This window comes from Podarcis muralis, chromosome 3, assembly GCF_964188315.1.
Source record: "Podarcis muralis chromosome 3, rPodMur119.hap1.1, whole genome shotgun sequence".
NCBI classification, from domain to species: Eukaryota; Metazoa; Chordata; class Lepidosauria; order Squamata; family Lacertidae; genus Podarcis; species Podarcis muralis.
In genome coordinates this window covers 44,488,874-44,515,974 of record NC_135657.1, presented here as the reverse complement: position 1 = coordinate 44,515,974, position 27,101 = coordinate 44,488,874, and the positions used below count along the sequence as shown (strand labels likewise).

Genomic DNA, 27,101 nt, shown 5'->3' with positions numbered 1-27,101 from the left:
AATAATGTAATTATTAGCATGTAATTTCAACAGAAAGGAAACATCAGGAACAATGTAACTGTGTAATGTTTGCAGACCAGAAGAACAATAGTGAAATACTGCTCTTACTCATTTGTGTGATTTCTATTCCTAACATCTGATAAATGTGTGAATTGTGGCAATTTTCACTCCCTTCCCCGTTTCTGACAGAATTCTCTGACATCCCTACAAGGAGGGTTGCAGGGTTAAGAGTGGGGGCAAAGGAAGCCTAGTTCCACAAGCTTACTTCTGATCATGGCTCTTGGGATCCAAACTGTAGCATTTACATTGTCCCTGATGGAGTAATGTGAGAAAATGTGCTTGAAGATTATTTTTAAGCAGTGGTTCATGTTGGCTTGTATTTTTATTAATTTCCCCTGCCTTAGAAATCTTATGAAACGTTGGAAAAAGTAAGCAAAACAAAAAGAGTGAATGCAATTTAAATATTATTGTTCAGTTGTACTTTGTTTTCTGTGTATTCATATTTAAAAATATTGGTGAACATAAATGTCACTTGTACCAAAATACTCCCCCTCCCCCATATATTTTGGTTCAGTTTAGTTAGCTAAAATTGCTTTGATATTAATTTCCATTGTTTCTGAAATATGCAGATTGAAAACAGTTTTTTTCATTGTACTCATTAGTAACATTTATATGCAATGCCTAACTTTTCTTTGAAGAGCTACAATTCATTTCATTTGAGAACCTGTCTATCCAAAAGTTAGGCTCTATATATTGCACATAAATGTACTTTCAAGCCATATTTTTAGAAAAAGGTCATGGCTCTTATAATTCATGAATAGTTTCACTTTAAAGACAAAATTAGGGGAGAAAACCAGTTCCCAGAAACCAAATTCTCGCTTGGGGCCAAAATAGATATTTGAATCACAGCATTGTAGAGTTGAAAGGGACCCCAAGGGTCATCTAGTCTAACCCCTGCAGTGTAGGAATCTCAACTAGATCATACATGACAGATGGGCATCTAATCTCTGCTTATAAGGTTTCAAGGAAGCAAAGTACACCACCTTTTTCCATTTGTGATCTTGAGAAGCATGTTCATTTGCCAGTGGCGTAGCGTGGGTTGTCAGCACCCGGGGCAAGGAAAGTAATTTGCGCCCCCTAACCCGTGGAGCCAGGTAGGGGCAGAGAGCTGCGAGTGCGAGCGCGCCCCCCCCCCAGATTTGCGCCCGGTGCAGCCGGCCCCCCCTGCACCCCCCACGCTACGCCACTGTCATTTCCACAACCCAAGGTAACATAATATCATATACAATAGGATTTAATTTCCGAAGGTTCCATGAGATCTTGAAAATACTGCATTAAAAGGGCATTGAGCTTAAGGGGGCCCTTGAATCTCCCCTGCAAACCTCAGCGATATCCTTTTCTAAAAAAATAATCAGGGAAAACAGAACAAAGTGGTGAGGTGTCTGGTTGTATGTAAGGAGTGGGGTGCATCCTTATATGGAAAAGAGATGGTTTGAACTAACATAGCCGGTCAAGAACATTTATTACTGACCAGGGGTTTAAACTCACATTTAGATAAATACAACAGGAAGTTTAAAAAAGCAGAGGTGAGGAACTTGTGACTTCAGATTTTGTGACATTACAACTCTCATCTTCTCTCACCTTTGGATAGGCTGGCTGGGCCGGTGGGAGTAAGTTCCTCTGAGTTCATTGGGGAATGGTGTAAGCCTGTAATAGGCATGTTTAGGACTGCATTCTTAAATAGAGTTGCATGAACACATTTCAGAATTCCTTGAGCCACAACTGGCAGAAAAACACAATCCTGATTCATATTTTGTTTAATGCAATGTCAAAATTAACCAATCTGATTATGAGAGTGGTTTCTACTGATGCATACCTGTGTGATATAAAAAATCTGGTCTCTCTTTATATTCAGGCATTGCCTCACTCTGGGGAGAAAAAGTAGGTTTTCATGTTCTGTTGTTTATTTCCGTTTTCCTTTTGTGTTGATTTATCAAAGTATAAAGTGGAGGTTATTGCTGCGACTAGGGAGATGGAGAGGGCCTTGCCTGTGGGAAGGCTATTTCAAATAAAAATGGATGTGTGCAAAAGTGCCTCAAAAAAAAAAGCCTGAAGTTTCAGAAGTGATTAGGTGCTTTCTTACTGATTTTAGCTGCACATCAAAACCAAGGCACCCCTGCTGTCCCACAATGGCATTGCAGTAGAGTACAACTGAGGAAGAATATATGCATTCTTTTGTCAAAAGGTAACTCTGTAGCATATGCAACCAATTCTTAAACGTTTTGTGATCTGAGAAGAAGGGACTATGTTAATTGGCTGTCCTATTGTATGGAGATTCTTTGAATGTGCTCTCTGTGGAAAATGAGAATGAGTCAAACAACTTGTTTGGGGGGGGGAATAAAAACTTGTTCACATAAGGTGGTTTTTTCTTTTTTTTCTTTTGTTTTTGCATAGGAATCTAGAGGTATAGGCATCTTCTGAGATTCATAGACTGCACCATTGCTGAGATGTGCAAGTCCCACCTTAATATCAGAAGCAGCCAGGAAAGACGTATGAGCCAGTTGCACCTCATTTCTTAATACTGTATGAGCCAGCCCTAGGACTCAGAGAAACATTCACATCTATTCCAGTACACATGATAGATTTGAACGAGTGTTTGTTAGGCAAAATATGACATTTTGAAGCAAGTTGTCTTGGGAGAGCTAAGGAAAGAGTGAGTGCTTTGTGAAACCGAAGTGAGTGAAAATATTCAGCTAACGTTGTGCTGAAAGAAAACATATTGAAAGGAATGCAGAATGTCTCCGCTAACTAGTGCGCCATTGCCATTGGGATAGTGTGAGAGGCTATGTGGTGGACTACTGGGTGGACTTCCATTTTATTAACAAAAAATGAGCAGTATGCTAGAGATTAAAGGTACCGCTAGTGCTGGCTTTGCTCCTGGAATAACAGGTGGCAGCTATGCCCAATAGTTCTTATCATTTATGTAAACAATGAGGTCTGGCCACCATCCTTCATGTTTTTGTATTCCCAACAACAGACTCCTGTAATGAACTCTGAGTGGGGGCTGCTACTGAAGAGTGTTCAGAAGATATTGCTTCTGCAGAATGATCCACCCACTTACTGATAAGAACTGTTGAGAACATACAGGGCTTGCTTTGTATTAGCTGTTCTATGAGTTTTCAGTGCAGCCCTAATCCCCTAAATGATCTGGACCATCATATTTTAGAGAATATCTCTTCATATATAAAGGTGTTTACTCACTAAGGAAGTGTCCTGATCGGTATTTGGCATCTATCGGGCAAAAGAACTTAAAGCCAAGATATGGAGCCTTTTTTCTTTTAGCGAGTTAATTGAAATGCATTTGCATTGCTTTCTTTGACGCTACCTTAATGTTGCTGTTTAACTGCGAGAGATGGAAATGGCTTGGGATTTATAAACACAGATGAATGGAATAATAGGTGTCAACTAAAAATAGATCGAGAATACTTTAAGGATCTCTGCCCACTTCAAGAGCATAAAATGTGGGTGGAAACAACCATACTTCAGGTGGTCCACAAGCTAGAAATTCGTTTACATTTCCGTGCAGTAGGTGAATGGTTGGTCTACACATACAGAATGCAAGATGAGTTCTTTAGATATAGTAAATGCAGGATGGTATGATCTAGTGGTATGATTGGTGAGAGGCAACCTGTGAATGTAAGAGAAGGAAGGAAGGCACGCAAGACCGAGTGGGAAGGCATGCTTGGTGAAGAAAAATTATGAGAAAATGTTTAGTAAGGCAAATGGAGAAATTAAAGAATATGACCTGTGATTTGGGAAACTGGTCGAAATAGTGCCGGTGGTGTAAACAATGGGGAGAGAAGTTAACAAATAAAAGACAGTCTGAACAAGAACACAACACAACACAACAAAACAAAACAAAACATGTGAGAGGGATAGTTTGCTAAGGAAAACTGTAGAGGGGAATTTGGAAGCCTGTAATATGATCATGATAGTACTACTTACCATGTTTTACATAATGTATGCAATGTAAAACTTTTATATGTTTATATTTAACCAGTAGAAGGATCTAATGCAGCCTTTGAACACAATGTACATATAAGATTCTCTGCCACCTAGAACAGCCTTCCTAGTGAGGTTTACCTGGCACCATCCTAGTGGTTTTCCCAGTGGTAGGTGATGAAGGCCTTTCTGCTCACCCAGGCCTTTTAAATAACCTTTAAAAACTGAGAGGCCCAGACTTAAAAATCTGTATTTTGATTTTGAAGGTGGTGAGCTTTGTTTTTGTTGTACTTCCAACAGCTTTTGAGGTTATGGTTTTATATCTTGCTTTGTATCTAAATTGTTTTGACACTTATCATAAGTGTCAAAACACTTTGGATTCAGCTGTACAGCTGCAAATAAAACGTTTTAAGTGTGTTTTAAGTGCAATATACAATGTGACACTGAATGCCTTATGAAAAATTCAATGTATTTTTAAAAATGCTTTTTAAAAAAGCATTTTCAGAATGTTTTTTTATCTGTGTGTAGTTTCCACCTTTGTTTGGGTGTGGCATAGTCAAATGCCACCATTATTTTAAACTAACTAACTAAATAAATAAATATTAATTTGAACATACTGGGTGTAGGAAAAGTTCAAAGCTGGATAACCAGAAATTCTGGACTAGTCTGTTATAGCTAACTTATTCCCTCCTACATTCTATTTGCCAAAAGGACGTCCAACAATCTCATTCCATCTTCTTGTGTGGATTCAACTTCAGTTATGTTCCCAACTGTATTCAAGCCCTAAAGACAATAGCTTGATTGAAGCGCAGGGTGTGGTAAATTAAGTAAGTAAGTATTAAGAAATACAACTATGGAAATTAATGGGATGCTTTCAGTTTGCTAGTCTCTGAACCTTTCCAAACAGACCTCTTATAGGTGTGTTCCAGCATTTTTGGTTGCAAAACTGCAGTGAACCTTCCACACTACTGTTGTTGTTGTTGACGACAACCTGACTTACTGAGAACTTATGTCTATAGCCAATCAAGATTTCTCAGTTAGCATAAGGATAGTATCAACCAATGTATTTCTGTTTACAAATGCTTTGAACCAGATGTTCAGATGTGAAAGGAGCCAGAAATATGCACCCAAAGACTGAAATAATCAGTTCCAATGAACTGTAGTACATGCACACTTAATTTATAATAGAATAAAGACAGTGCTGGGCTAGCAGCCAGACTTCCCATTTTCAAAACCAGTGCTTGGCTGTTATGCTCAAGCAGCAGCAGATTATTAGTCCAGTTCAGCAGAGCCTCTGTGAAGTTTAACTCCTGCATTCTTAAAACGCTGCAACTTTTGCAGCCTGATTCTATGCAAAGTTAGGCATGCATATAAATACATTTAAATCAGTATGTTTTAACTGAAACCAAAATTTCCAAAGGCTTTCACCTGTAGTTTAATTGACTCGTCTGCACTGAGAAACTTGTTCTAAATATAAATTAATTCTGCTGTTTCTACACAGGGGCATATGCTACTTAGAAACAATAACTAAGCAAATAGTTGAAAGAGAGAAATTCTGAACCAGTTTCAACTTCTGAAATATTTTTTGAAAAATTGTTAATGAAGTCAACATTTGAAAAAGACTGCTGGTCCAGTATCATGCAGTTTTATGTACAGTGGTACCTCGGGTTAAGTACTTAATTCGTTCCGGAGGTCTGTTTTTAACCTGAAACTGATCTTAACCTGAAGCACTACTTTAGCTAATGGGGCCTCCTGCTGCCGCTGCGCCGCCACTGCACGATTTCTGTTCTCATCCTGAAGCAAAGTTATTAACCCGAGGTAATATTTCTGGGTTAGCGGAGTCTGTAACCTGAAGCATATGTAACCTGAAGCATATGTAACCCGAGGTACCACTGTATTTGCAGAAAGTATTACAGCATTGCTTTTCCAAATGTTCTTCATCTACCTTCCTTTTTCTCTAGCGTATATCAGACTTGTGCAAGGTGATTCAATCAGTTATCATGATATGTATGTTCATTTGATCACATTGCTAAAAGCAGTGCTTCATATGAATATGTTTTCAGATATATTTAGTTTCGTTTTTTGTTTTTTTTAAATAACAGGCATTAAGGATTTGCAATGAGGCATGCAACCTTTCACAAATGAGACCAACAGTAGTAGATCAGACTAAGGTTCCATCTAGTCCAGCATTCCCTTTCTTACTGTGCCCAGACAAATGTTTCTTGGAATCCCATAAGCAGGGCATGAAGTAGTAGCCCTTCCCTCACTGTTGCTCCATGAATCCTCCACAAATTTGTTTAATACCCTTTTAAAGCCATGTAAGGCAGTGGCCACTATTACAAGTTTGTGACTGTAACTTCCATAAATTAATTATGTGTTATGTGAAGAAGTACTTTCTTTTGTTTGTCCTGAATCCTGCTGGCCTACTGCCAATCCATTTCATCAAGTGGATACAAATTCGAGGAGGAAAAACGCACACACATTTTATGCTTATTTTTCAGAGCATCTGCGTTCACAGATCTGTGGGCGCATGCTTGGAAGGTAAGATTAATGCTGGGGCATATTTGCCAGTACGCATTATGAAAGGCATCCAAATATCTGTAAATTTGATGTTTAATTTAGTTCCTCTTCTCGGTCTGTGATGTTGCATAAGCTTCTCATGTAAAGCAAGCTGCCAGACCCTGGCAATCTAACCCTTTACTGAAAAGTCTGCTGTGACAATGCTGTTTCTGCTCGCTGTTTATTTTAGTGTTTGGGGAAGGAAGACTCTGCAGTTACTAGTAACAGTGAAACTCACTCTGCATATGCTCCAGTGCACTTTATTGTTATGCAGTCATTACTTCTATTGAAAAATTATTCTTTTCTAGCCACATATTTCTTTGTCTCATTATTACTCAGTTTAAGTGTGACCAGTGTTGTCTTGTATAATGTAACTTGCATGCATGTGTATTTACATTTAGAAGAAGAAGAAGAAGAGTTTGGATTCGATATCCCGCCTTTCACTCCCTTTAAGGAGTCTCAAAGCGGCTAACATTCTCCTTTCCCTTCCTCCCCCACAACAAACAGTCTGTGAGGTGACTGGGGCTGAGAGACTTCAGAGAAGTGTGACTGGCCCAAGGTCACCCAGCAGCTGCATGTGGAGGAGTGGAGACGCGAACCCGGTTACCCAGATTACGTGACTACCGCTCTTAACCACTACACCATACTGGCTCACTTCCTTGTCTTTTAATCTGTGGCTCACCTCACAGTTTCTGTTACCTGGTCCTATCTCATTGCATTCTCCTATGGTTCAGGCTAGATTGTGGTCACCTTATCCGTATCCACCAAATCCCTAGCCTGACCTACACATGTCCAGAAATGTCCTTCTTTAAATCTATAATGCACACTTGATCATATGATCAAGGTCTGTTCTTCCTTCCAAAACAGGGAAGAGAAACAAAAAGTCTCAAAGAATATATATGAAAAAGAGATGTAGAGGCTATTCTGCTTTGAAGAATGAAACATAGGCATATTAACACATAATATGCTAACTAATATGCCCATGCTAATAACACATGCTAATGATTAACAGACAATAACACAAGTTTTAAAACAAGGGGATATTATTTCATGATTCAGCCTTTTGCCCTATTATTATACTTCTGTTACTCTGCAATATTTTATTGAGTGCATTCTATTTGATATGTTTAGAAGGCTGATAGACCCTATTTTTAAGTTTTCTATCACAGATTAAATTGATTCTTTAAATAAACTGAGAGACAGGCACATTATAAAAGATTTATCCTTCAAGTTTCTTTCATCTGCACATCTATCTTTACTAATAGTGATCCCCCCATCCCCCCCAAATGCAAAGAAATTTGATTGGGCAGGGCATCAAATATTCATCTATGGGAAATGAACAATGTAGAGAAATTACAGGCTAGCCCAGTTAGTGGAACAAATACCTGCCAAGAGATTTTTAAATGTTGTACTTCCCATACATTTTGCACGATGTTTAATTGTTAATTATCTTGCAAAATGCAAAGGAGGTTAACTTTTTTAAAAAGTTAATGTACGTGCAGCAGAATTCTGCAGGAAGTACAATTCTAAATGAAGAAGAATATACATTTTGGTCAAATGTAATCTCTTCTGGATGGGCTGGATTTAAATAACCTTGATACAGTAATGAGAAATGATTGCTTTTCTTTCTTTCTTTCTTTCTTTCTTTCTTTCTTTCTTTCTTTCTTTCACTGACAGAAAACATTATACTATAGCAATATAACAATGGAAAGAGATCCTGGGTGCAAAAATTCTCTATGGCATGGGCAGACTAATAAGTGCATAGCACATTCCTACAAATAATTCCATCTACATACCACTCATGTGTAAAGCAAGCACTCTGGTAACAGGTGGTGGTAACAAACATCTCCCATAAGGCTCTCTAAAATGTGGGCGAGTACTAAAGGAATGCACAAACTTGTCATAAAGATAGGTCTTCAACTAACCATCTCCCAGATAGGCTATGTGTTCTCAAGGCTTTATATCAGATCCTATTGCATCCTGCAAAGTGCAATGCCTTAAGTTCAGAAAAGGACCCAACTTTTATTAACAGGATTAGTATGCTATGAGCTATGGTCCTGTGAGTATGCTACCCAATAGAGGCATACCTCACTTTATTGTGCTTTGCTTTATTATTGCATTTCACAGATATTGCTCCTTACAAGGACGCGGGTGCAGCTGCAAGTAGCCTGGCTGTTTCCAGGGGAAGGAAGCTATCTGCCACCAGCATCCCTCTTCTAGCCACAGGAGTGGAGTTGGCTAGGGTTGGAGCCGGGTTTTTCCTCTTCTGCCCTGCAGCAAAGGGTTCCGGGCTTATTGGACTACGCCACTGATGGCCAAACTTGGCCCTCCAGCTGTTTTGGGACTACAATTACCATCATCCCTGACCACTGGTCCTGTTAGCTAGGGATGATGGGGGCTGTAGTCCAAAAACAGCTGGAGGGCCAAGTTTGGCCACGACTGGACTACACAGTCTACATACCACATACACAGTGTAGTGTAAATATCTCTGAAGTGTGCCTGTATATTAGATGTTTAAATTCTCTTGCTCAGCTGAAATTCTTATAGTAAAAGAAAAATAATGAGAAATTATTGTAAGTCACATATAAAAATTCCCCTCCCCACATCTTTGTCAGCTCAATTTTCTTGAGAGAGAGATGTATATATGTATTTAAATACATACTATCTGATTGTACTACCCATATGCCAAATTCACACAACAAGGGACCAGTCTCACCACTGCCAACCTTTGCAGGAGGCGAGTCTGAAGAACTAAGACGGATAATAGTGGCGAGAGTTGATGTATCAGGCTTGAGGATGTGGACAAGGTGCTTGCGCTCTAGACCCTTGCTTCTCTTGGCTGAAAAAAACCAGCAGAGAGGGAACAGCTAGCTGGGCCAGGGATCGATGCCTCTTTACAAGAGGGGGTGGTCCCTGCCTGTTTCATCTTCTGAGGCCCTTCTTTGTGTGCTCCCTCCTCGAGAGGTCTGGAGGGTGGCAACCCGAGAATGGGCCTTCTCTGCAGTGGCTCCCCGTCTGTGGAATGCTCTCCCAGGGAAGTTTGCCTGGTGCCTCCATTATATACCTTTAGGTGCCAGGCAAAAATGTTCCTTTTTAACCAGACCTTTGGTTTATTGACATCCTATGCCCTTTTAAAATGTGTTTATTTTGGGGGAGGGGGTTACTGGGTTGTTTTTATTTTGCTTATGTATTTTGTGGTTTTATATTTTGATTTTATTCTGTGAACTGCCCTGAGACCCCCAGGTATAGGGCAGTATATTAATATTAACAACAACAACAACCAAAATAAAAACCAACGAGTTGCTGGGTAAAGATGGCATTCACAGGAGACAGAAGACATCTCAAGGAACTCAGATGTGAAATTGCTGATCTTCTAACAAAAATATGTAGCTTGTCCCTTGGATCAGCCACTATACCCAAGGACTGGAAAGTAGCCAATATAATGCCCTGAAAAGGGGTAGAACAGAAATTGAGTTAGACAGTACAAATCTTCTTGCAAGTGGTAAACTGACAGCTTGAGAACCCTTTGGTTTCCTTCTTCCTTGACTGATGCCACAAGGATTGTTTAAGGCTTTTATGAGAGGCAATAGAAATTTCAGGATAATGGACATAATTTACATTACTCGGTGTCCTTGAAACTATTGCCTCTTAACTGTGGCACACCCTGAGAACTACCATGCATTCTTATTTACCAGGATGTTAAATCCTGTAAACATTCCTTTACTAAAATAAACAGCCAACAGACCTGCCAAAGATTGGCTCATTTGCGTAACTGAATTAGTTATACTCCTGGCCACCTTTTGATTACAGTATGTATCTTTGTTCTTTGTAGACGTTTTCATAGGTTCCTTTGTTGCAGGTTTCCCTGAAACAATTTCGAAACCTTTGCAAATGCTTTTTCCACCCTTTAAAAACTAGCAGTCATATTTATATTCTAGATAGCTACTAAAAACAAACCAACCAAAGCAAAATAGAACTACGGTCCCAGCTGCAAAAGGTGGATCCTGTGGGATGTGATCCTGTATTGCCATCAGAAAGAAGCCACAGGAAGTTTATCCAACCCCTGTCAGATTTAAATCTGAAATGCGTCTTTGCAAAACGCCATCATGATGTTCATGCTGTATAACAGGCAAGAGTTTATCTTCTCAGTTTCTTTGGAGAAGAGATTAGGAAAGTAAAATATAAATACTAGTAATGGGACTAGGCCAGTTTTTATTCACTGTCTATGCTAAATCATTGGTGATATGACAAATTAAATGCTATATATTTATATTTTATAATTTAGTTAAAAGAGAGCATATAAAAGCTTAACTGAAGATGAAGTATGAGTCACCGGTATCAGAACACTTTATAAGTAAATATTTATTCATAATACATCCATGCTTGCAGGTTCCAAATGAAACTGGAGTGTCTTTGTACTAGACTAGATGTTCATTTTGAACATGCCAGAAACCAGCGCTTACCTGAAATAGAAAGGTGAAGTGAGGGACAGCATGTTATCCGTATATTTCATATTGGAGCTGAGTTGAAAGCAGTGCACTTACAAAGTCAGGCACAGAATACAAATGTCAAAGATTTTAGTGTAAAGCTCAGAATACAATGCTACAGCACAATTCTTACGGCAAAGTTTAGTCCAAGTGACTGTCCCTCTGTATGGCTTTTTTCAGAAGATAACAAAAATAAAACACAAATGGGAAGTTGTAGGAGTACTGCTGCTCAAATGGATTATTCTGACTCACTTTTAAAATACATGCTAGTGCTTATCTTATCATGGCTTTGTCAAGACTCTGACATATGATTTGTTTCTGTGCTGATAATAATTTAACTATCACATAGTGCTGATTCTTGTTGGTGGTAATGGTAGGACTTCTCTTGACTTTTGTCCATAACAATCTGCTTATCTTTTTATTTGAGGGCTACAAAATATTCTGTCATCATAATCAACCTGGAGGACCAAGGCATAGGTTCTTTGAAGTCCACTCTAATTAAGAGCTAATTAAGAGCTAATCCCACATTGTGATGCCAGGTAGGACTGGAGAGATGCTCTGCAGAGCAATTCCTCTGTTTTTAATTTTAAAAAGGAACAAAGAACTCAAGATTTCTTGAGCAACACAAGCAAGTAACCAATACCATTAAGCAGTTGCAAAGAAAATGAAGCAGGGAAATTATATTTCTGGCCTTTAGTAAACTCCAACTACAGTTTCAGGCTCTGGTTCTGGCTGTGAAGGAGGCCTAGCCCTGCAGGCTCTACTAGTGAGAAGTACTGGCATTGCCTCATCTCTCCGCCTGCAAAAGGAAGCCTCTTTAAAGCCCTTAACTTGGATTGAAATTTCATTAGCTCCACCCCTTTGCCAGTTCCCATTAGGGAAGCTGCCAACTGCTGCCTTGTAACTCTTAAATAGGTCAGCAGGGCAACATTCCAAAGTGGGAGCAGCTGCTGTCTCCAGAGCAGCAGTATGTAGGGCTCCCACACTAGCCTTTCTTGTTCAACTCAAAATCTATTTTTCTCCATTCACAGTTACTTCTCAGGCTGAGCCAAAATGTGCACACACACCCTCCAGCTTTGCCACCCTCTTTCCATAATGTGAAGTTGGGACTGCACTTTGCCTCAGTCGCGGGAGGTTGATACCAGTAAGGAACTTATCCTGGTGGCTAGCGATAGTAGGTTCTGCCAATTTCAGTTCCCCCGATTTTTTTATTTTTCCATGTAAATTCAATTGTCCACATTTTGCAGCAATTTGTGATTTTTAAAAATCCTCATAAAATTCACCAGCATTTTAGTGTAAATTTCTCACAATAAATGAATTTCATATGCAATTTTGACTAATGTAAACATTTTTGCAAGTAATTCCCCCAGATATTATTGTATATTGTTTTCACTAATATAAATATGTTTTTGCAAACACTGGTTTGAGAATTATATTGCAAAATTTGGATAATTGCAAATTTTGAAGGCCATATAGCTTCTGCTTTGCATATCATTTTGGAAAGTGCGGATTTGGTAAATTTGGCTTCAGATAAGACCTGAATTGAATTTCTTCCCCATCCCTACTGGTGGCATAGCATAACACTGACTCTAACAACTTCCAGTCACCATTCCATTATTCCAATATCCCCTAACCTGGGAACAGGATGAATGGTCCTCACCGATGAGCTTCATGATGATGCTACATCAACACATAGCATTGTTATTTTCATGAAGCTAGTCAGAGTAAGGGCAGTTCTTCCTGCTCTCACTCTGGAGCAAGGGTGAGGAACCTCAGGCCAGGGGCCAAACACAACCCTATATGCATCTTTATCTGCCTTTCAGGATTCCACAGGCTACACCTCCTTAGCTCTGCACTGCTTTTACCTGGCTAGAATGTGTCCCTGAACCCTGATAATACTTCTTGCTTGCTTGGGTGAAGGGCAGGGAGGGATGTGAGTGTAGAAACTAGCCTATCTATAAAGATCAAGTATAAAATCTCTACTCCAACTGCTTTGGCCTTTGGCCCCCTCTTCCGCTGCCATGTAGCCCTCAAGATGAAAAAGCTTCCTCACTTCTGATCTAGGGATTCTTTGAGTGGGGGGAGCAAGTGAGAACTGCCAGAAACCAAAAGACCTAACACAAGTATGGGGTGTTGAACCAAGGCCACATTTTATTCAATATAGGTTTCAGTAGATGGTAAACACTGCATGTGAGCAGCAATACCTGAGATCAGTGAGGGCAAGCCACCCTGCTCCATTTTTCATTACCCTTTACATGAGTCTTCTTCTCCCCACCATCAGGGCTACACAACTCATGGTGGATGAGATTGGGCACGCCAAATATGTTCCATATCCAGCCCCACAGGTTGCACAGCCAAGAGGGGCTGGCCTCCAGATCTGCCCCTCAACTCCAAAGGTGTCTAATGGTGCCCACCTGCTCATCCAACAACCCTTCTATCACTCACAACCACCTGCCAAATGTGACCAAATTAGCCACACTCACCACCCTGCACTCATAAGGTGCAGTACAGAGCAGACAAAAAGAAAGAAAGAAAAGCCTGCCCACAGAAACCAATGTGTGGAGAAGCAAATAATCCCTACTGAGTCCTGCAGTGATATGTATCAAGACCTGCTCTGCAACCCAGGGTGGGCCAGGTGGGTGCCAGAAAAGAAGGGTAGGTGGGGAGTAGCCTTCCAAGCCATGCCCCAGCGCTGAGAGTAGCATGCAGACACAGCCCATGTCACGGACCCTGCCCCCTCTCCCCCACATAACTCCAACTTGGAGTAGGGGAGCAGTTTCAAATGTTTCTAATGAAGCAAAAGAAGCTACTTGGGGAAGGATTAAGTGAGAAATCAAAATGCATGTGTGCAATGTATTTGTACCTAGAGAGGTTTCTGGATTGCAACCTAGAAAGTGAAATCTAATGAAAGCAAGTATTTAAAAATAGGCTATGCAGATACAATGCTCAGTTTTTAATTCTGTGTTGTTGTGGAGTGCGGAATGGAATGTTACCCTGCTGTAACATGTGTTCCTTTTAAGTTACCGGTCCCTACACTCTGTTAGGTCAAAAATCATTGACTTCACGGGCACCCATACCAGCAAGTATAATATCAGCAACCTTTTCAGCAACAAATGGCTAGAGCTGAAATTCAGAAGCTTTGCCTGAACTGGATATTCATCTGTGAGTGACAACTAAGGAGAAGTATTCACCATATTTGGCAATAGAGTGTAACACAAAAGAAAGCTGTAGCGTATAAAGATTGTAGTCTCTCTTTATGCTTCATGTCTCTGTACCAGCAAACGTATTACAATTGCTGGCATCTAGAGAGTAATAATTCCTTAAGCCACATAAACTGACTTTTCCTGCAGAGTGAAATGGCAAAAATAAAGTCTTCGTTTGTGTTTCATCACACTGATTAGTCATGCATTTTCATTGCACACTTCTTTCTAACAGCGGGGAGTTAGTTTTGACTCTTGTCCAACCAGAATTAATAGACCATTTAAAAATGTTTAAAGAAAATTAAAATAGGAAAGACAGAAGCTGTGTGCAATTAAATTCTTAACTTTGTTTTTAGTAATAATTTTTATTTCACCAAATTGTTGACTTTCTATTAAGTAGGTGACTCATTTCATCTATCTGACTAGTTTCATTGGTCTATCTATATTTAAAGGTGTGTGCACAATATTTATGAGATTTTAGTAATATATTAATCTGGGATAAAATCACTAATGGCTTGTGCTTTACCATTGTTCTGTAAGAATAAGAAAAGTATTTTTTAAAAAACCCAGATGGATATTAACATGGATGTTTGGGCTTGCTTAGTATTTTTACCCCACTGCTCAGCTGAACAAAAAATTCCCAGAGCAGATTACAAAGTTTTAAAATAGGATGGTCCCTGACCCCAGACATACATTCTAAAAGACACATCACTTCAATGCTGCTAGCACAGCAAAAACAACATGGGGGCAGCAGTTACAATTTACATTGGTACCTCGGGTTAAGTACTTAATTCGTCTGGAGGTCCGTTCTTAACCTGAAACTGTTTTTAACCTGAAACACCACTTTAGCTAATGGGGGCTCCTCCTGCTGCTGCGCTGCCAGAGCACGATTTCTGTTCTCATCCTGAAGCAAAGTTCTTAGCCCGAGGTACTATTTCTGGGTTAGCGGAGTCTGTAACCTGAAGCGTATGTAACCCGAGGTACCACTGTACTAGTCTTTGCAGCTTCAGCAGGCAGTGTGATTCTCCAGTGCTTTAACTTCACACCTAGAGGTGCACTCCATTGTCTCTTGAGACAGACAAATGCCAACAACTTCCACAATAGATTGTGTAGATTTGAAGTGGAAGAATTGTAGTGGCAACCAAGTATCCATACCTGAACCACACTGTGATAGCCATGCAGTCCTTTGGTTAATGTCACAACTACACAGTACATTCAAGTTGTTTGTTCTTCCAAAGCTCTTAGGAAACTATTAACTGTTAAGAATGCTGTGCCAATGGTATACATACACTTTTTTTGTAAACCGCTTGAAAGTTGTACTATAGTTAAGTGGTATATAAACCTTGTGAAATAAAATAAAAATAAAAATTGATAGTACAGAGAGACAGTTAATCTGACAAAGGGAGGAAGGTGAACCCCCATTGCCAATTTATTTGTTTTGGAGGTACGCACCACATGTTAGCTTCTTCCTTAGCAATGACTTCTTTTCCCTAGCCCTTTATTACTGTTGTCATTAGTTATCCCAATACCCTCTGCTTTCTCCCTCAGTTTTCCCACACTGCGGTAGGTATGAATAAGTGAAGGACAAAACAACACAGAGAGCCATACATTAAAGAAAGTTCATCCTATTTTATTTACAGTAGTTATTAATAGAAACAGATGGCAATGTTTATATGTATGGTTACTTAATAAGCCAGGTTATTGCCTTCATGTTGCTTTACGTATGAATGCTCACCATACGGTTACTGTCACTTTTGAACACCAGTGGGGAATTAGGTTCCCCCAGGTACCATGGTCCACTTGGGCAGGTGGGCAGGGCTTCAGCTACCTACCAGTTACCTGATGTCACTGTGATATCAAGTGACCCCATTTCCCCCTTTGTAGCAGAATAATCAAGCCATGCTATAAGGGAAAATCCAAGCCCAGGCTTGGATTAGTTTCTGCCTATCAGCTGATCGGCTGTGCTAGGCTGTGCTACTACTCAGTTGTGTTTGAGACTTCAAACCCTGCTGTGCCAATCACAGCAGGCTTGCTCTCATTGCCAATCAACTGATTGACAATAACAGCAAACCTTCCTTGCCAATGAGCAATAGGAAGCGCACTTCAAGGCTGCCTCCTAATTTGCTTGAGGTCCTCTGCCTGACTCCCACTCCCACCTCTTCTTCCAGCTCATAACAGCCTCTCTCAGCAGCTATTTCCCCAGAACCCACCTTGTATTCTCTAGCAACCCACCACCCCTATCCCATTAATTTCAATTTGGGTGCAAATCTTCTCTTTCATTGCCCTATATCTAATAGCGTAAAGCGGAACCCTGTTCATAGAGACAAAACCTTATTCCCAGAACCATCCATGGTTTGACACATTGCAAAGGACAGCTAAAACTTTCACCCAGGCTCCCTGCTGATGAACTGTATCTCCACAGCTCTTACAAGAAATTCAAAAAGGGGCCGGAGGAGCTCTCATATGAGGAAAGGCTGCAGCATTTGGGACTTTTAAGTTTAGAGAAAAGGTGATTAAGAGCTGACACAATACAAGTTTATAAAATTATGCATGGAATGAAGAAAAGAGGTAGAGAAAGGTCCCCCCCCCCTCTTGCGACACTAGAACATGGACATTCAATGAAGCTGACTGTTGAAAGAATCAGGATTGATAAAGGAATGTACTTTTTCACGTGTCACCTAGCTAAACTACGGAACTTGCTCTCACAAGAGGCACTAATGGCTACCAACTTGGATGGCTTTCAAAGAAGATTAGACAAATTCATGGAGGATAAGACCACCAGTGACTACTGGACATGATAGCTATGCTCTTCCTCCACCATTGGAGGCAGTAGGTTTTCAGATACTGTTGCCGGAAACCGCAGGAAGGAGAATGCCCTTGTGTTCTGGTCCTGCTTGCAGGCTTCCTATAGGCATCTGGTTGGCCACTATGAGAATAAGAACTGGACTAGATGGGCTATTGGTCCAGATCCTCCAAGTGCCCCTATTTTCTAGGGACATCCCTGATTTAGAGAAGCCGTCCCACTTTCTGATTTGATCTCGGAATATCCCACTTTTCCTTAGGATGTCCCTATTTTAAATTGGAGAAATGTTGGAGGATATGGAGTTATCCAACCCCTAAGCCGTTTGAAGGCAATCCTTTATAGGGAAGTTAAAAAAAAAGTTTGATGCTTTTTATGTTTTTATATATGTTGGAAGCTGCCCAGAGTGGCTGGGGCAACCCAGTAAGATGTGTGGGATATAAATAGTAAAATTATCATTGTGAAATGGGACATCCATCGGAGAAATGTTGGAGGGTATATGGCCTAATCTTGGAGGCTGTTTTTAGGTTTTTATTTAGGGCTTTTAACTTGCTGGAAATGGTCAGCGAACGTGGTTTTAGGAGCTGCTTTTATTGCCCGTGTTGCTGCTGTTTTTTTAAAATTGTGGTTTTGTTGTTAGCTCTGCTGCAGAAATGTGGCATATACATTTTTAAAAAAATAAATGGCAGCCCAAAGCTGCCCAAGGCTTTCCTCAAGCCACCTCAGAACTGCTTCAGACATTTGGAATCTCTTCTTCCCAACACTTCGTTACCATTTTTCTCCAAAACATCCAAGGTCACAGTCTATCTTTCACCTACATCCGTTTATTCCTGAGGCATAGTTTCTTTTTAAAAAAACAAAAACCTGTTCACCATTGAAGATCGAAGGGAAAGAATTAAGCTCAGTTTTGGCAGTTTTCCTTCTAAATTTTCCTTTGAAGAGCAATCTGTTTTTTTCCAGTGGAGATCATCTCACAGTCACGGAAAATGTTTTTAGGCAGAGGCTTGAATCACAGCATAGTTACAAGGTAGTAATTAATATCACTAACCATACTTAGGTTACCTTTGAAAGTTATTTAGATTTACAGCAGGAAGCAGCAGCATCCACTTCAGTTTATTCAATGTCCTTCTTCGGTCTATTGCTTGGGTGGAATGGGGAGCAAATCCATTTGTTCTTGCCACTTGTGGAGTTCCTAGTAACATCGCTGTAAGGTACAGTTTCATCATATCAGCAGACATCAATAGGATGCAGACCTGACACCACAATTAGAAAGAGAGATCATTAAATGCAATTAAATTATATATTCTGTCAGCATGGGTAAGACAGTAATTATAATGCCTTTGAAGGAGATCAAGAAACAAATGCTTACTGCACAGTGGTGGCTGATGTTGGTGCCTTTTTTGTATTGATTTGAGGGTGGAGGGAAGTAGCTTTCCTGGTCCTCTCTCTTTTTTTGTTCTTTTGAAGTTGTAACTAACCATTTTGTGTTGTGCCACATCGTCATGGTAGCCATTTTGTGACTGGTAGCCATACCACTTTTTCAAAATCCCAAATATGCCCACTGAACCCTAAAGGTTGGCGACCCATGTTTAATAAGTATAATGGGGAATATACTGTGGTTTTGGTGAAGGCATTGGATATGCATCAGGTATCAAGCAGCCTGTCTGCTGGTTGATCGGTAAGGTGGATTGATCCTGAGTAGACCCAGCAGGGCCGCCCGTCAGAAGGTTTCTATAGCCCATGGTCCTGAGTGAAATTCCGGGCAAAGTAAAACTTTCTTTGACTTGTGTATCAGGGTACCTGATGTCTAATGATACACTCTAATGCCTTATCCTCCAAAAGTTGTGACATTTGCTATGAAGTAGGTGAAAGCCTGCAGACCGGCCAATTTGTTAGCAGGAAAAATTCCTCCTTGGCCCTGAATGCAGTGACCAAGTATTCCAAAGCAAGGTCCACCAGCCTGCCCTCTTACCTTCAGTCAAGACCACATAGGAACAGGGCGGGCAGGTGGGAAAGCCAGCGGCAGTCCAGGAGAGAGGGGCCCCTGAGTGCAGCTTGCTCTTATGAGGGCTGCAACCAGTCCCCCCCCTCTGATTGGCTCATTCAAATGGGCTCTTGGTGCCAACCCATCTGACCAAAGAGGGAGGCTCTGTATCCCTCCAATGACCAAAGTAGTCAGAAAATGGCCATGCACAGAACCACCGCCACACCAGACCACAAACTCCACTCACTAGAGTTCAGAGAAGTCTTTTAATTCAGGCAACTCTCTTAATTACAGATTGTATAGGTTTGGAATGATTAGTGTGGCATTCAACTAAGTTTTACTCAGAGCAAACCCATTAAAATTAATGGACCTAACTTAGGCATGTTCATTAATTTAATTGGGTCTACTCCGAGTAAGAGAGTCATGGTTTCCATTGTTCCACTGCTTTTAATCAGTTGGATTTATTTTTTCTTGTTTGAAGTTCAGCTTTATATTCTACCCATAGAGTTCAGAGAGCTTGTGACTACTACAGCCAACTGTGATTTAGAACTTCTTTTCTTTCTCAGAAATAAGTTTTAAAATAGCTTGCTTACTTTTAAAAAAGAAATCGGCTCCATAAGAGCCTTTCTTCTTAACAAAGTCAGTGCTGTCAGAATTTCTGTTTGTTATCCTTCTTCCTCTTCTTTTTAGTGCACCAGAGAAAACATTTAAAGAGTGGGTGCTAAACACTTCTCAGGCATTCCCAGATAGCACAGATACATGATTTTAATGTTTGGATATAAGAACATTGCTATGTTTGTTGTCTGGGTTCATCCAGGGGGCTGTTTAAGCTTTACGTATACACTGTTTTAGCAAGAGCTTTGTTTTTACTCACAAGTATATGATTTGTAATATGATGGCTTCTTGCATCTCTCTCACGTCACTTTTAAAAATCTTTTGGATAAGACATTTTTAGAATCTGAAGGTATCAAGCAGTCCCATGTTAAGACAACTAAACACTGAAAAAATCTTCAGAGTCCTAAAATATAGTAAATATTGTCAAAGTAGCTTGACATGGACATATTCTATTCATTATTGGCTCTGAATTTGCTCTCCTGCTTCTTCCAAGTTTCTCTAGAAGGTGTTGGTTGACTCTATTGTGTCTTTATGGAAAAATGAACTACGGCAGGGAAATTGTGCTGTTAGTTTTTCTTCCTCTTACTTGCTGTCATTAGAATAAGTAAAAACCAAATCTATTTTGAAAAGGAGAATAAAAAGATATGGATGTACAAGAGCTACATGTGTTATGTAATGGGCCATGCACTCTGCAGTCATTGGACGTGGCTTCATCTGCATTATTAACTGTATGACATACTTTTAAACAAGCACTATTTTATCCACATTTGAGCTGACTTTGAAGATGGTTCGGAAACTGCAGGTGGTGCAGAATTTGGTTGGCAGCTAGATTGTTGACTAGGATTCAATGGTTGGAACATGCAACAATAATTCTGGCCCACAGTCAGCTCATAGGTTGAAGTGTTGAATGGGAAGCTGAATCTCAATGCCCCCAACCTGTGTCCAGCATGCTAACCATTGCAGTAAATTTCACTGTTGGAGAAATTGGGATCAGTCCCTCCAAAAGTGCACTCTGGTGGTATAAATGGTGACAAGGATTTGAATCAAAACAAGGACACTGAAAACAACAGGACACTATAAGAACTGTTGGTCAAACTCTTCTTGGTTATCTAAATTCATGTTTGTATATGTGACACCACCACTTGGTTCTGCTTGAGGGCTGGCACATTTACTTAAGTGTTGTTCCATAACTGAGAGCTTGGCATTCATAGGGACACAATCTCCTAACCACTTTTATACAAGGGTGTGTTCCCCCAACACCTCATACAACCCAAACAAATGATGGAATCTTAATTAATTTTTATTTATTTATTTATTTCTCTCTTTTCCATATATTTTGTCTCCTCTCTCCTACTGTCTCTCCTAAAGCAGGGGTGGAGGATTTTTTCTGGATTTCACCCCATCCCACCCATTTAATTTTTTTTTAATTCACATATCTCCTGTTGCAAAACAAAGCTTCTTATCATAACATGCTTGATACGCTGTGTGCAATTAGAAAGTAGGTGCATTTAATCATGTAGAGAGGTGACCTTTTCCTTAACGGTAGCCTCGTTTCATCTCCCAAGTCTAATACGAGGAAAATTAGAGGTGTAATATAAAGAAATGTGGACATTTTCAACACAAGAGAGGAGCTGGTGGTGATTTCATTTTGTCAAAATCCATCAGTAAGTCTCCTGTGGAAGCTTATTGTCCCATAAATTCAGAGATAACTTTGTGTCTGCCCCCACATTGCAGCAATTCTAACAGCAGTATATTGCTTTGCCAGAGACACGAGAATGAGGCAGCCAGCTAATATGCAGGGCACATCTGTTTGATTAAAATCGTACTTCAGTGAAAAGGTTGGGGCTACTGAAAATCTGCACCGGCAACATTGTCTTGTATAGAGGGAAATGATTACACTTCTTGTCGTTTTCTTTTAAACATACAACAGGAAATGGAAGGTGACAGCCAGTTGGTATTCCTTCTGTTGCTTCTCATTAACTAAGTGCTTTGTTTCTGTCAATTTCGTTCCATGGTTTAGATAGCAGAATGTTTTCTCTGCTTTTAACCTTAGAAGTACAACAGGACTAAACGGCGTTCCAGTCTATTACAAAAGTTATGCACCAGCTGTGTACATTCTTGCCCCAATTTCTTAACTATTCAAGGTTAAGCATTATTTAGAGCAGCCTTTCCCAACCTGGTGCCCTCCAGGTGTTTTGGGCTACTGCTGTCATCAGCCTCAGCCAGCATGACCAATGGTCAAGGGTGATGGGAGTTGTAGTCCAAAACATATTGGGGAGAAATAAGGTTGAGAGAGGCTGATTTAGAGGAAACACAATGACCTGACCAAAGATATTAAAGTATTTCTTTATAACTTTATTACCTCATTTTCTTCTAATGTGTTGAAACATTTTATTGGGTCCATATCAAAACATTGTGAGTTTGGCTCTCCTTTCTGATGAAGACATTGCCTAGTAATTTGGGGGTCATCTCTGTTAAACTCCTGCCTGGTGCGAAATATAGCTCATTGAAATCAAAGACTTTACTTGTAAATAAGGTTAGGAATGCTACTGTGATTGCTTACTTCCTCATCATTAAAAGAGCAATAATATAAAAATCTAGAGTGGTGAGAAGGTGTGGTGGATCTACATTTCATTTGCATTTTTTTAGAGGTGATCAATATTGCTCCACCTCTCTCTGCCTCCTACAGATTTACTGTTTTAAAGCATTCTTTTTTTATCACAGAACTGAATCAAGCTAATAAGATGTTGAGGACTAGAAAGTAGCCAATGTAATTCCAATTTTCACAAAGGAATGCTGGAAATTCCATACTTGTTAGCTTCACGTATGTGCCAGGAAGACTAGTGGAAAGTATTGTTAAAGGTAAATTAAGTAAGCATATAGAAATACAAGTTTTGCCGAAGCATGAGCCTCATGAACTATTAGAGTTCTTTGAGAATATCAACATACATATGGAGAGAGTTAATTTGGTTCACATAGTGTATTTGGACTTTCAAAAAGCTTTCAACAGGGAACCTAATCAAAGACTCCTGAGTACCAGTCATGGAATGAGAGGAGAGTTCCTCTTGTGAATCAGGGATCAGTTAAATAGCAGAAAGCAGACAGTAAGAATAAATGGACAGTTCTCCAAATGGAGAGTCCCCCAAGGATTGATACTGGGATCTGTGCTTTTTAACTTGCTGCTCAGATTCAGTTTTATATTTCAGCAGCAATTCATATAAATGTTGACAATGATATTGAAATTATTTTGTGACTGTCATGAGATCTAAAGGGACTTGGGAAATGGCCAATTCTGTTCTGATCTTCTCAGCCCAAGTGTGGATTACATGCATTAATAGTTTCCTTTTTGTTTTTGTTTCAGCCTTCATGCAAATACAAGACCAGCTTTCCAAGAGGGAGGACTAGTACTTGATGCAGCAGATGGTGTTACCATCTAGACTACGTAAGTAATATTTTACATGTACATAATACCCCTTTCTGGAAATCAAAGGTGGCTCTAGACACCCTTATCATGAACCCATAGAGGCAAGTGAGATATCATGGGAGCAGGAGTAACTATGGTAAAGTAACAACTTCACTTTCTTGAAATTATCTCCTTCCCCCAAGCACAACCAGCAGCTTAGCAGCTGAGGTGACAGAATCTTAATGAACATTTCACCTGTTGAACGTTTCAGCTGCTCAAAAGTTTTGAAAACGCAGACCTTGAGACAGGAGGCTGCAAAATGTGTTCAAAATTGTATTTAATGTCATGTGCATTTGTCTTGTACTTTCTGTCCAGAGAACAATGAGTCTAGAATACAACTATGGTCAGTGGTACCTAAAGCCACTGAAACATTTGGGGAAATTGATAGGGCTTGAGACTACACAATGCTAAGCTACAGAGCTTTCCAGCCAAAATACTATGAAATTCCATAATTTTTTTGTGACTAATATTTATATGCATGTGCCCCCATGTGGTGAAACTTTTGCTTTCATGAACTGGAAATATCTAGTGTCTTACATCCGTAGTTGCACACATTTTATTATGTAAAATATTAAGCATGCCAGTTCCACTCTTCTAATGAATGCAGGGGATCTGTACTTCATTTATATATATAAAAAAGTGGTGGTACTTATGAAAGTAGCCTAAAGTGGACAGTTGTCTAGCTACTGCCTCTGACAGAATTAAGGGCAATCCGAAGATACAGATGACAAAAGGGTGAAAATGTTACGACTAAGCTGCACTGATAATTCTCCCACGTTGACTGATTGTAGGGACTTCTTTCCTACCACTCATACCCTGACCGTATGGAACAAGAATAATAACAGAGAGAACTATTAAAGATCTAAGAGCAGCCATGCAACTATTTATTTTTAATGTGTCCTTAAACTGCTTTTAAAGAGAGTATGTGAGCACAGGCAAAATCTTGCCAGAGCAATGCTACCAAGTATGTTTTGAGATTTTATTAATGGGAAATAATGTAACAAAAGTGTTAGAGCAAAACCTGATATACAGCACATTTTGTCAGTGTGTAAGCTAAACCTTGTTCTATCAAGACCAGTGCTAAGCTGCTCAAATGAATCCTGGAATGAGGCTTTACCCCCTGTTTCCACATACTGGAACTAGGACACCGAAGCTTGCACAGTGAAGCACAGCTGGCATCCCTAAATTACAGTTTTGGCATGTTAGCTGCAGTGTAATGTTTTTCTACTACACCATTGGGATTATTTTTCAATTCTAGTTTTAGAAGCAGAGCCACTGTCAATGTTCTGAGCCCATACATGTTACTTGCATGTGTATGTGGCTTTTCTTAAGCCATCTGCCCTCTCCTCCCCCCATCCACATTCAAATGGCAAATGTTTTGCAGTGCAACAGGATGGTTCCTTTAGCTTAGTCAGCTGGTACATAGGCTCCACTCGCAAGACAGTTCCTTCGTTCTTCTGCCAGCTTTGTTCTCCAGGCCCTGAGTCCAACTACCCCAATTTCTAACCACTTTCTGTGGCTTCAGGCTCTGGGTATCTGTTGCTTTATGGGTGGGGGCAGAATAGGCAATACTGAAAGAAAGTAAAGGCATCTGTATGAAGAGCAACTGCAGTTTTTTCTTGGGAAGAATGCAACAAAGTACTTATTTTTCCTCAGAACTCTTTCAGTGGGAGATTCCCTGTCGATGCATTCTGGGAACCTCATGATTAACACTTCATGGAGAGCAGGTGAAATGTGCTTGCCCACTATCACATTCCCTGTTGACCCCAACCCATGCTTCCCACGCATTCCCCCTTAGGAAAGTTCAGCATGGCCAAGTTCTAAAGCTGGTGAAATCTCTTGCGTCCAGTTTTTAGCTATCTGGATATGCCATGTTATCAGTGAATTTTCACCTAGTGGGGACAGAGTTATGAGAAGTAAATGGAAGTAATATACAAGACTGTGCTCTTCCTGATTTATTAAAGAGCTTTATGTTTAATTTATAGAAATGCTGCTGAATGTCATCTTTAATTTTTATAGGGTAAAAAGTAGAACATAAAAAGTACAGTGTACTGTAGCTGTTATACAATAACACCTTTGTGCATTAACAAAAATTTCAAGGACTATAGGAAATGGGATTCTAAACCTATTTATTTGGAAACAAATGCTACTGATTTTAATGGCATATTTTCCAAGTAATGACTGATGGTTCTATTATGGCATCCATCTACGACAGGCGTAGCCAATTCTGTGCACTTTGCATGTTGTTGGCCTCCAATTCCCATCGACCCTGATAAGTTGCCAGATGACTGAAAGGTATCATTTTGACCACTATTTAGCAGTTTTGAGAGTGACTTATTTTGGAAGCCCATAATATTTGCACACTGCTTATCACATGAGCAAACTGGTTGAAGAGTGTCCATACTAGTGCTAGAAACTGCTAGAAATGTGTAGCCCTTATTGAGCTCAGCATTGGAACCTCAAATAATTTTCTTAAAACGTTGAAAATACTTCTGCTTACGTTTAAAACTTTGTATTAGTAAAGATTAGGTAAAGAAAACGTCCGGTAGTAATCTTGAAGTAAATATGTTTAAGAAATCAAACTACTAGTATGAAAATTAAGATTTACTGTATGCATATATTTAAAAACTTACTGTTATTACTTTACAACATTTGTGTGCTGTGTAAAAAAAAGTTTTAAAAACAAAACATAAAACCATAACAGCCCTGAAGTTAAAGCACAGCTTTTAACAAAATACAGTATGTTTCATTTCTTGCTCATGGTTCATCATGTATGGTGCACCAATTTGCCAGCGCATCAGCTCTCATTGCATTGGATAACAGATAAGTAGAATTGTTTTGACATTCCAGGCTCCTTACACACTCTCTGAGGTGCCTAAAATTTTAAGAGTCATCCTCGAGTACCATGTGCTATTTTGTAAATCTTTCAAAGCATAGATTGATACAAATGAAATTTATATAAATAGAAATATCTGGCTTTTGCACATAACACAGCTAGAAGTCTTTTTTTTTCTTGGAAGTATGTGAACAGTTTATATCAACTTATTTAAAAATATGTTTCATACATTTTTATTTGAAAAAGTTTTGCCTAAAGGGACAGCAGCTATAATTTAAATTTAGTCTAAATGCGGAACAGTGAAGATTGAAGGATTTGTTCATTAAAAATATTATTCTAAAATGCAATATGTTTATTTCCAGCTCATTAACTTAACCTAGTATATTTTTACTACAGGATTCTTCAAAATTGTACATGATTAAAATATTGTAGTGTTCAATTTCTCCTTCTCCTCCAAAGGATGTCCAGACAGAATGGAAATCTGTATTAATATATTTAATTATATTTTAACTTTTATTGCTAATCTTAATATTAAGCTAACGTACACACACACACCTCTTCTGGATTTAGAAATTTTAATAAGTTATAGTTGTACATTAAATAAGTTCAGTGTCAATACAAAATCATCCAAAGTAGAATGTTTATGATACTGCTGTTAAGAAATCACTTTAATTTGTAGATTCATTTCATGTGTAATACAAAAAGTAATGTCTCTGAAATTCATGTTTGTTAATTGAAGTATGAGTTTTGTTAGCCTGCAACACACACCTTAAAATTTATTTGAAATGTGAACAACCTCTGAAGTCGCTCACCCCCCCCCCCCATGTCATTCCTTTCTCTGTTGTTCTGATTGTGGTAGAAAGAAAGAAGAGAGGGAGGTCTCCCACTCCCTCTAGGATGGTTGTCAGACAGGTTCCCAGGAAATGGGGTTGCTTCACAGGCATCAGAGAGAGAGAGAGAGAGAGAGAGAAGGGGAACAAGTGACCTTCCTGCCTTCCTGCCTACTAATGTTGCTAACACCAGAACAGCAATTCAGATAAGGGGTGGAGGGAGGGTGTCGAACAAAAGAAGAAAACAAGGAGCGGAGATTTGGAGGATGACACGACAGGGTTGCATCAATGGAACCTTCCTATCTGCCTCACTGTTTCACATTAT

The 27,101-nt window shown here is 39.6% G+C and overlaps 1 protein-coding gene across 2 annotated transcripts in view; it reads left to right on the top strand.

Annotated features, from left to right (window-relative positions):
• Positions 1-27,101, top strand: part of CHRM3 (cholinergic receptor muscarinic 3) — a 223,225-nt gene that overhangs the window by 91,523 nt on the left and 104,601 nt on the right. For both annotated transcript variants that reach the window (XM_077925751.1, XM_077925752.1), the window contains exon 3: positions 23,009-23,089. The gene's annotated coding sequence lies outside the window, so the exon portion shown is untranslated. The remainder of the gene's footprint in view (positions 1-23,008; positions 23,090-27,101) is intronic.